Genomic DNA, 9,738 nt, shown 5'->3' with positions numbered 1-9,738 from the left:
CATTTGTTTTATATAATCACATTTTGTTATATACGTATACACACACGCACAGACATACAATGGAATATTATCCTGCCACATAAAAAGGAATGAGTTCTGATACACACAACATGGATGCACCTTGAAAAGATTATGCTAAGTGAAATATGCCAGACACAAAATGACCAATATGTATGAGTCCATTATATGAAATATCTAGAATAGGCAAATTCATAGAGACATTAAAGTAGATAAGAGGTTGCCAGTGGCTGAGAGGAGGTGGGAATGGGGAGTTATTGCCTAATGGGTAGAGAGTTTCTGTTTGGAGTGATGAAAAAGTTTTGAAAAGAGACAGTGGTAATGGGTGTACATTGCAAATGTAATTAATGACACTGAATTGCGCACTTAAAAACAAAATGGTAAGTGTTATATATATTTTACCACAATAAAAAGTGTTTAAAGGAAAGAAGTACTGATACATGTAATAATATAGATGACTTTGTAAACATTATGCTAAATGAAAGAAGTTAGTCATAAGAGACTACATATTATATGTCTCCATTTATAGAAATGTCCAGAATAGGTAAATCTATATATGGAGAAAGTAGGTTAGTGGTTGCTTAGGACTGGGGATAGGGGAGGTGGGAGGATATGGCAGTGATCCCTCGAGGATACAGGTTTTCTTTTTGAGGTGATAAAAATGTTCCAAAATTGACTGTGGTGATGGTTATACATATCTGTGAATATACTAAAAACCATTGAATCGTACACTTTAAATGAGTGAATTGCATGGTGGATTGGCTATATCTCAATATAAGTTGTTTAAAACACACAGACACACACACACAGAGAAGCCAGAGGAGGGAAGCACAGCAACAAGAAGTGATCATAGGGTATCCGGGTGTAGCACTGACAGTGTCTGCTACAAGCTCTTTCTCATCTTAAGGCTTCAGCCTTTTCAACTAGCTAAGCCCTCCTTATCCTTCAGATACCAGCAAGAGGTTCAGCCTTTCCTGACCACTCTGAAGTGGTCAAAATCCTCTTTTGTTAAAAACCAGGTACTTCTCCTTCATAGCATGTATCTCGATTGCCATTTTGCAATATTTTATTTAATGCTTATATCCCCTACTAAACTGTGAGTTTCATGAGAGCAGAAATTGAGTCTACCTGTTCAATGTATGTTTGGCACAGGGAAGAAACTTAACAAAGTTTGTCAGATGAATGAATGAAAGGATGAATGCCAAATCTTTTCGATTAGTAGGGGCTGCCTACAGCACCTGGTTGGCTCAGTAAGAAAGAATTCTATGTTTGATTAATGATGTCTGCCATGGGTGCTGGCAGGGATATATAAGTAGTAGATGTGCCCTAAATTTGCTATCCTTGAACTAGTAGAGCCACCCCTCAGGGTCCCCTATCAGAGGGGGTTCAGGTCTGCCTAGAAACAGAGTCTCACCTCTCCCCCAGCTCCCAGGAGAGGAGTGCAGTTGTCATCCCAGCCGGCCTTGCTAATCAATCACACAGCCACGCAGAGCCCATTAGGATTTGTCACTGAGCCACATCCAGGTGCGCCAGGCAGGAGCAGGCAGGCTCATTTGCATCTCATCTACATGAAATTTGCATACACCTCCGCAGTCCCCATCTCCTTGCAATTTTTAAGTTAAAATGTCATTACCGCTCCTGTGAAGCCTGTTATTTCTTGATTTCATTCTCCCTGTTCCTCTCCCCCCACTCCCTCCTACGCCTTAGACACTCAAGCATGGACTGGGAAAAAGGAGGTAGGAGTTTGAGCTTGGGTTCTGCTGCTGATTCACCGGACTGCCCTCTCTGGGCCGTGTCTGTGGCTCCAGGCACAGGGGCAGGGTTGTGGCTAAGGGAGCTGCCCTTCTAGCAGCCACAGGAAGGCTAATAGGAACTTAGCCACTCGGTGTTCTCCACACTAAGCACCCGATTCTCTGCCGCCAAAGCCTTTGCCCATGCTGTACCCTCCTCCTGGAAAAGGCTTCTCCCTTTTCTACATGTCAAAGGATTACCTATCCATAGTAAATGTCCAACAACCTCCACCCATCAGTTCTGCTTCTACCGTGCCACCGGCCACAGGTTGTAGGCTGACTGGTTGAGGCGATAGACACGTGACTCAAGGTAACCAATAAGATTCTTTTTTCCCAGGATTTGGCTTTGGGAATCAGAGATGCTAGGTGGGTTCTGGAGGGAGCATGTGCGGAGGACCACTATGTCCAGCTATGTCCGTAGAAAACAGAAAGGTGGTCCCCACTGAGGAAAAACCAAAGCTGACAGGCTCAGAGCCAGACTCAAGAGGCCCAGAGGCAGCAACGGCCCTGGCTCGGGCTCAGACCCTTCCCTCCACCCCCAGGTCAGGCTGCCCTGCTCGCTAGGGTTCCCCTGGTCACCCCCCTGCCCCTAAGCCTCCACTTCCATCCTCCATTCATGCTTGAGCAAGCTCTAGGGCTTCTGTTCCTGGCCTGGGTGGAGCAATAAGCAGATTTAATGTGAGCTCAATGAACTTTTTGGGGGAAAGAACTTGATATTTGACATCCCAAAGAGACCATTGAAGTCATGAAGATAAAAAGCTGAACTTCAGTGAGCTCTTATGTAGTTATACTGAGAAAAGGGAGCACGATAAGCTCTTTAGAAACAGGTGTTTCTTAGGACCTTAATCTTGACATGATTATGACCCTGCCCAGGGGCCACCTCCTCCAGGAAGCCCACCCTGATGCCCCTACCCAAGCCTCTCCTACATCTCCGAACCCCACAACCCTCGGTGTGTCCTTCATGCCCAGCACTCAGTCCCTTAGCCTGGACTTCATTCCCCGCAACCCTGTGAGTAACCCCAGGGCAAGGCCATATCTGAAAGTGTGAGGTCTGCCTTTTTCAGCATAGTTAATAATAACATTAATACAAAATAATAATGACCTCTTATTTACTGAGCATATATGCTGTGCCAGCATTGTGGGTCGTTTACCCTGAGTTATCTCTTTTTGTTCCCGCAACAGTTCTACAGGGGTCAATTGGTTCTATAGATCAGGAAACTCAGGGTCAGAGGGATTAGGTAACGGGTCTGAGCTCATACAGCCCTTACATGGTAGGACCAAGATGCAAACTCAGCAGTCTCATTTCAAAGTATGTCCTACACGTAGACTTGAATTCCCCTAGGAGTGCCCCCTGACTTGAGGAATTCTCAAAAATATACCTGCCCCGGAACACTTTGGCCCTAACCTGTGGCTGATGCCTGAGTGACTGACATTGGTGCGTCTAGTACTTGGAGTTAGGCAATGACTATTGCAGTTGTCAATAGAGAGACCAGACATCCCTACTTGTCTTGGCCAGTCCTGTTTAATGCTAACAATCACCACATCATTATTAATAGCTCTCCAAATTGTTCTGGTTTGGCCAATAAATGACATGGTCACTCCACCCATCTGGTGTGTTTCATTAAGAACAATGTCTCCCCAGGCATGGGTGGAGAGTAAGAGTAGATCTGGTGTCCTCCACACCGCTGAGCAACAAGACTGGAGCTAGGAAGTCCCAGGCCAGGGCAGCCTCAGGGCCGATGGGATGTGGGGATGAGTCACGGCGACTGTCTGATCTGCTGAGATCTGCAGGGAGGAAGCCGCTCACTCGTGCCTGCTCCTCCATGGTTCCCACGCATCCAGCTCACTCTGGGGAAGGAGCTAGGGTCTAACTGCAGCTTCTGCTCCTCGCCTCAACCCCTCTGGAAAGGGTGGCCTGGTTTCCTCTCTGGGCTTCGATTTGCCTATCTGTTAAAATGGAGACAATTGACCAGGCACAGTGGCTCATGCCTGTAATCTCAGCACTTTGGGAGGCCAAGGCGGGTGAATCACTTGAGGCCAGGAGTTCGAGACCAGCGTGGCCAACATGGTGAAACCTCGTCTCTACTAAAAATACAAAAAAGTAGCCAGGCGTGGTGGCGCACGCCTGTAATCCCAGCTACCCTGGAGGTTGATGCACAGGTGGAGGTTGCAGTGAGCCAAGATCACACCACTGCATTCCAGCCTGGGCAAACAGAGGGAGACTCTGTTTCCCCACCCCACCCCCAAAAAAAGGGGACAATTATCCTGGCTGCAGCTGCTAGGATAGCTGGGGTTGGGAAGTCTGTGGGGCCCACCTGCTTCCACACTTGCCAGGAACTCCTGACAACATAGCCGGATTCAGCCAGGGGCCCTGGGAGTTCTGGTTGCCAGTGGCCTGGGTCAGGAAGCTTCCAAACACTTGAACAGGGCTGGGAGTATGCTAGCATGCCAGCACTTTCAGGGAGGGCCGCTTCCCACCCACAAAACGTGCCCCTGAGTGCAAGTGCCAGGCTTGGGGTCTTGTCCCAGCTCCACCATTCATTCTCTAAGTCACATATCCTCCTCTGGAAATGGGGGTGACAGAGGAGTCCTACCCTCCAGCACTGTTGGGGGGTTCTGTGAGGTGAAGCACTGGCATGTGAGTGCCATGAGTGGGAGGTGGCATGATTATTAATATTAGACCCTTTTTGTTTTGTTTTGTTTTGCTTTGTTTTGTTTTGTTTGAGACAGAGTCTCACTCTGTTGTCCAGGCTGGAGTGCAATGGCGCTATCTCGGCTCACTGCAACCTCCACCTCCTGGGTTCAAGTAATTCTCCTGCCTCAGCCTCCCAAGTAGCTGGGATTACAGGAATGTGCCACCACACCTGGCTAATTTTTTTTTTTTTCGGTAGAGACTGTGTTTCACCATGTTGGCCAGGCTGGTCTCAAACTGCTGACCTCAGGTGATCCACCCGCCTTAGCCTCCCAAAGTGCTAGGATTACAGGCATGAGCCACTGTGTCCGGCCTAGACCCATATACATACAAGGGATTCTGAAGCCCCAGAGGCCTCTGCTGGACTGCCTCAGTGGAAGAGGCAGGGCCCTGGGTTCTAGTCTCAGCTCAGCCTCTGGCTTATTGTGAGACCCCAGCAAGTCCCTCCCTGTCTGGAGTCCAGGGCTCCTCCTCCAACTCACTCTCATTGCTGGGGAGAGGATCAGATGGTGGAGGAGGTGGAATTCAGGAATGAGCCAGGTCAGGGAGCCATTGTTAATTTGATTGGGGGCTGCTCAGGCTTTCAGATCTCCCCGCAGAGCCTCGGCAACTCTGACCTCAGTGATTCCTTCCACTCTGCAATCATCTGCGGCAGCCGTGTGACCCTGGTGCACCCCAGCCTCTGGCGGGGACCCCATTCCACCCAGCTGCTCTGTGAAGGCCTCTGCTCTGGGGGTCCATGCCAGGACCCCAGCTCCACCCTCCAGCCCACCACACATAATCACATCCTGTGGCTTGGGAGGCATTTCCCAGCTGGTTTTGTCTCAACATTTCCCCATCTGCTTGGCCAACTCTACTGCAAATGCTGGGGTCACCAGGGCTGACGTGTGGGTGGGAGCTGTTTGCTTATGTTTCCTTCATTTTTTTCTTTTTTTTGAGACAAAGTCTCACTGTGTTGCTCAGGCTGGAGTGTAGTGGCACAGTCTTGGCTTACTGCAACCTCCGCCTCCCAAGTTCAAGCAATTCTTCTGCCTCAGCCTCCCGAATAGCTGGGATTACGGGCACCTGCCACCATGCCTGGCTAATCTTTTTATTTTTAGTAGAGAGGGGGTTTCACCATGTTGGCCAGGCTGGTCTCGAACTCCTGACCTCGTGATCCGCCCACCTCGGCCTCCCAAAGTGCTGGGATTACAGGCATGAACCACCGTGCACCCGGCCCTCCTTCATTGTTTGTAAGAAAAAAGGCTTAACTCTGACTGAGAATACAGTCCTACTGCAGCAATGGCTCAGGGTTACTTTGGAAGGAGACCCAGGATTAAGCATTGGCTGGTTTTGACCAGAAAAGGCTTGGATGGGTCTGGAGGGAGGGGTCTGAACAGCTTGGGCTCCCAGTAACAGGGCTGATGCTGCCTTGAATCAGTGAAGCAAGGTTCTAGGCCCAGACTCCACATGGGGGCCTCTCACCATGAGCATGGGGTAGATTGTATTGGCCATAGTTGGCCACAACATCACCCATCCCATATGGTTTTCTTACGCTGTGACCTTGACTCTCCTTCTATTGAGCAGTGGGGGTCTATGTTCCTTCCCCTTTGTGACTGTCTTGACAATAGAGTGTGATGGAAGTGACAACATGTGGCTTCCATAGCTAGGTCATAAAAATGCATTTCCACCTAACTCTCTTGGAGCCCAGCCACCATGCTGTGGGGAAGCCCAAACAGTCTATGCAGAGAGACCCCTCAGAGGGGCCACGTGGAGGTGCTCTGGCAACAGCCCAGCTGAACTCCCAGCTGACAGCCAGTGTCAATCCTCAGACCTGCAAGTGCAGATGCTTCCAGATGATTCCAACCTCCAGCCATTGAGTCACCCTTCAAGTGTTCCCAGCTGACATCACGTATCAGGACTTATGCTATGCCTGCTTTCCTGACCCACAGGACCCTGCGTGTTTTATGCCACGAAGTTGTGATGCAGTGATAGTAGCCAAACAGTGTCTTGCCAGGGTCTGCCCCACCCAAAGTTCAGGGCAGCTTCTCCCTTCCTATGGGCGGCTTCACCCCCCTCTCATCACTGGACCTCACCCAGAACATTCCTTCATTGTCCAGGTGAAGAAACAGGATCAGAGGGATGAGGGACTTGCCTAGAGTCCCACGGCCTTCCGTGGTTAACTGCTTTGCACAGGGGAAGCTCTGATTCAGTCAGATCCCTTAGAGCAATCAGCAAACTGCAGCCTGTAGACTGGCCTCGGGACCTGTTTTTGTAAATAAAGTTTTATTGCAACACAGCCATGCCTATTCATTGATAGATTATCTGTGGCTGCTTTTGAACTACAAAGACACAGTTGGTTCTGGCCCACAAAGCCTACTATCTGTCCCTTTATAGAAAAGGTTTGCAGATAATTCCTGCCTTAAAGATGTAAGGAAGCTGCAGTCCTTTCTAAAGGCTCAAACCTCTCCAAGAGACAAGTTGAAAATTTTTTTAGCAAAGCGCTCTAAGGAGATCTGGGTTCTAATCTCTGCGCCCTCTCCAAGCCTCAGTTTTCTCCTCTATGAAACAGGGCAGTAACTGTTCCTGCTAATTGAGAGTAAATTAGGGTAAAGCCTCCCCTGTGTGCCAAGTGCCAGCATGCAGCAGGCCCTCTTGTGAGCCCCTGCCCGCCCCCTTTCCTTCCACCCAGAGAAGTTTCTGGCATTCAGGGAGGGCAAGAATGGAGCTGGAGCCCCCAGGGAAATTAGCTCATCCGCCTTGGTGGCTTCACCTCATCTAGGATGTTAATTAAATAGATTTGCATAATGTGCTCACTGAGGTGTTATTTTACTTGCACATTTAAATCATTTAATCATCTGTGTTTTCCCCTCTCTTAATCATGATGATGCCAAGATGGGGAGGGGGTGGTGGAAGAAAGAAAGGAAGCTATGTGTCTCCAGGTCTCTCTGTGTCTCCTTTCTCTCTGTCTCTGTCTCTCTGTCCGTCTCTCTTCCTCTCTCTCTCTCTCTCACACACACGCACATATGCAAACACATTGACAAAATGCACTCAGGTTTGTAACCCCAGTGTCCAATGCATCCTCCATCTCCATCACTGGACTCCAGCCACACCGGCCTTCTTGCCATTCCTTACACATCAAGTGCATTCCCGCCCCAGGATCTTTGCACTTACTCTTCCCTTGGCTTTGTATACCCTTGGTGTACTCATTCCCCAGATATCCACATAGTTTCCTCTCTCGCTTCCTTTAGGTCTTTACTCAAACGTTACCTCTTGAAAGAGGACTTCCTTGACCTCACTGTCTTATTTAGCAGTTCTGTCCCTCTGTATTTTCCTGCAAAGTACTTATCACCGGCCAATATTATGTATACACATGTTTGTTTATTTGTCTGTTGTTGGACTCCCTCAGCAGAATGTAAGCTCCACAAGGGCAGGCCTTTAATTTTTGGGTTTTGTTCTTTTGCTTGTTTTTTGTTTACTGCTGTCTCCCCTAGTGTTTAGAACATTGCCTGGCACATAGCAGGTACTCAGTAAATATTTGTTGAATGAATGAACACGCATGGAAGGTTTGCAGGCCCCCAAAGGATAAGCTGTGATACTGTGAGGTTACAGGCTGCCCAGGGATGCACACCAAGCCGCTGCCAGCTCTGAGTCTAGCAGCCAGTCTTGCTATCATGCAGGCTGGGCTTTCTCCAGAAATGGAGCCATTTCTGCAATAGCTCTGAAAGCACTGACGCCACGTCAGCTTCCCCTGAGGGCTGACATTTCTCAAGCAGCCTTCTGGGGAACTGGGCAGTTGTTTTGCAACTCAGGCATCATACGTGGGGTACCCTAGGGGCCAGGCTGATAAGCCCCAGAGGTCACAGTCTGACCACAGAGGGCACAGGGAGGAAGGCTCTGGGGTCACAGGGCCAGAGGTCACTGAGAGTCCAACAGCTGCTGTGCCCACTTCTCAGTGGATATTTTGAGCCAAGGTCAGAGCTGGAAGCCCAAGCTGCTTCTGCGTGCTTGCATAGATGAGGAAACTGAGGCTTGGTGAAGGGATTCAGCTTGTCCAAGTCTCCTGAACAGGACTGGCCTCCCCCAGGAGCTCCTGGGGCTGAGAGACCCTCATCAGGGACGCTCTGGGTGGCTGGCTGTTCCCACTGTCTGTGTTGTGTCTCTTCCCCCACCAGATCTCAGCTGAGACGTCACTTCCTCAGGGAAGCTCTCCTTGATGCCCTCAGTTTACATCAAGTTTTTCCGTTCTCAGAGGACCTCCCTCTTTCCTTTCAGAGCTCACATCTCTTTGCAGTGATGACCTGATGTCTGTCTCCCAGCCAGCATCTAAGCTCCATAAGGGGAAAGAACAAGCCAGGCTGTTCTGTTCACCACCCTGCTCCTGAGCCTAGCTCATAGTGGGTGCATAGTAGGGTCTTGAGGACTATTTGTTGAATGAGTGAGCACAGCATGTGCAAAAGTGTGGAGGCAGAACAGTACGGAAGCATTTTGCAGACAGCGAGGTGACCACAGAAACTGGCCAGGTCCTGGGATGGTTGCTCAGCTCCTCTGTGCACCTGTAGATCCTAGGAATCCCTTTCTGGTCTCCAGCATAGCAGCTCCTGATATGCACTTATCCCCAGCAGCCTGCACCTGTGTCTCTGTCATGGGCTGCCCCAGCTGCCAGAAGTCCTTTTGCCTGGACATAGAGGGAGCTGGAAGTGCCCGAAAACTGATGCCTCCTCTCATTCCCTTGGGGGTACAGCAACTACCCAACGACTGCCAGGGCAGGGGCAATAGAGACTCCAGCTCTCTTCCGCCTCTGCCCTGCCTGAGGACTCACCTTGCTGGCATTCCTGTACTTGGCCTCCTTCCCTTCCCTATCTAGCATCCCACCTGGCTCTGGTGTTTCCTGTACTTGGCCTCCTTCCCTTCGCTACCCAGCATCCCGCTTGGCTCTGGTGTTTCCTGGGGTCACTCCCTAATAAGCCACTTTCACACAAATCCTGTCTCAGCGCCTGCTTTGGGGTCCCACCTGCAACAGCCCGTCCCACTGAGGACCCCTTTCACACCTGGCTGAAGCTCGGATCAGATACCCCTGGATCCAATCCCAACTCTACTTCTGAGCAGCTGTAGGATCCTGGGTGAAACTTCATCGACCTCCCTGACCTCCACAGCAAACAGTGTGGCAAGAATTAGAACCAGTATTTGTGAGAAACCTGATCCAGGCCAGGCCCTTATCCAGGGATAAGTGGTCATCGTCATCATCATCATTTTCTA

This window comes from Pan troglodytes, chromosome 21, assembly GCF_028858775.2.
Source record: "Pan troglodytes isolate AG18354 chromosome 21, NHGRI_mPanTro3-v2.0_pri, whole genome shotgun sequence".
Taxonomy (NCBI): domain Eukaryota; kingdom Metazoa; phylum Chordata; class Mammalia; order Primates; family Hominidae; genus Pan; species Pan troglodytes.
Note: the sequence above shows the minus strand (reverse complement) of the source record.